The sequence below is a fragment of the Nannospalax galili genome, unplaced genomic scaffold, assembly GCF_000622305.1.
Source record: "Nannospalax galili isolate Female #2095 unplaced genomic scaffold, S.galili_v1.0 scaffold794, whole genome shotgun sequence".
Lineage (NCBI taxonomy): Eukaryota > Metazoa > Chordata > Mammalia > Rodentia > Spalacidae > Nannospalax > Nannospalax galili.
The window spans coordinates 538964-540525 of record NW_008334566.1 but is presented as its reverse complement, the minus strand read 5'-3'; positions in this window follow the sequence as shown (position 1 = coordinate 540525).

The following is a 1562-nucleotide window of genomic DNA, read 5'->3' as shown; positions in this document are numbered from 1 at the left end:
CTCAATGTGAAGCCTGAAACTCTGAAAATGTTAGAAGAAAGCAACATGTAGCTGTAGGAAAGGATTTTCTAAACCAAACTTCACTTGCTCAGGAAAGAATCAACAAATCAGATCTCATTAAACTAAAAAGCTTCTGTACATCAAAAGAAGCCACCAAGGAAGTAAAGAGAAAACCCACAGAGTGGGAGAAAATCTTCTCCAGCAACACATCTGACAGAGGTTTAACATTCAGAATATATAACAAACTCAAAAAACAAAGAATCAAGAAAGGAAGCAACCCATTTAAAAGATGGGCTAAGGAGTTGAACAGTGAGTTCTCAAAAGAAGAAATAAAGATGGCTAAGAAGCATCTTAAAAGGTGTTCAGCATCATTAGTTATAAGGGAAATACAAATAAAAACACTTTATGATTTCATATTACCCCAGTCAGACCGGCTAAGATGAAAAGACAAATGATACCAAATTTTGGAGAGCATGTAGGGGAAGGTGAACACTCATCCACTGCTTGTAGGATTACAAACTTTTTCAACGCCTATGGAAAGCAAGGTGGAGAGCTCTTAATAAACTAAAAATGAAACTACCATTTGACCCAGTTATATTACTCCTTGGCATATGCCCAAGGAACTCATCCTATTGCAGAGACACTTGTACATCCATGTTTGTTGCTGCTCTTTTCACAATAGCTAAGAGAAACAACCTAAATGTCCCTTAACTGACAAGTGGATAATGAAAGTGTGGTTCATTTATATGATGTAGTTCTCAGCAATCAAGAAAGATGAAATCATGAAATTTGTAGGTAAATGGATGGAACTAGAAACTGTTATACTAAGTGAAGTAACACAGACTCAGGAAATAAATAATGTATGTTCTCCCTCATATGTGGATCCTAGCAAGTCCTTATAAGTGAGTGTATAGCCAGACATAACTACAGAAACCAGAATAATGAAAAGTAACCAGGGAGGTAAAGGAAAGGGAAGAACTTAGAAGAACAGTAGGAGACAGGTGTTAACAATGGAGATAGAGATAAAAAATAGGGTTATTTTAATGGGGGGAGGAGGGTTATACAAGAAAACTTGGAGAAAAAGGGAAAGAAGGAGCTCAAGAGAGGAGAGACCATAGAAGAAGGGTATTATTATGGGAGAAAAGGGAAAAATGGGGAAACCATGGTGATAGTGTTAGACAATATGAGAGCTTAATAATGCTTACCTAGTTTTAAAGAACAGACATACTAGTCCAACAAACTGCTGACAAGTTATAGACACAATTAGCTCAAGGAGTATAATATATCTCTTCTCAAGGTTTATTGGAGAAGGTTTGGTTTTTGCCTAAGATTTATCTACATGGCATGTGGTTATTAAAAGTACCAGACTGGTAGAACTATCTTCTTGAATGTTTACCAGCCATACTTTGAGGCCTATACTAATTTGGTCAGAGGGACTTAAAGGACAGTTTTTGCTCCTTGCCTGCTAAGGTGGACTAAGTTCCAGGGGACTATGGAACATCTCTCAAAATGTCCTGTAATTGTGGTGAGTCACCTGTCCTCTTGATCAACGAAGCTATGGC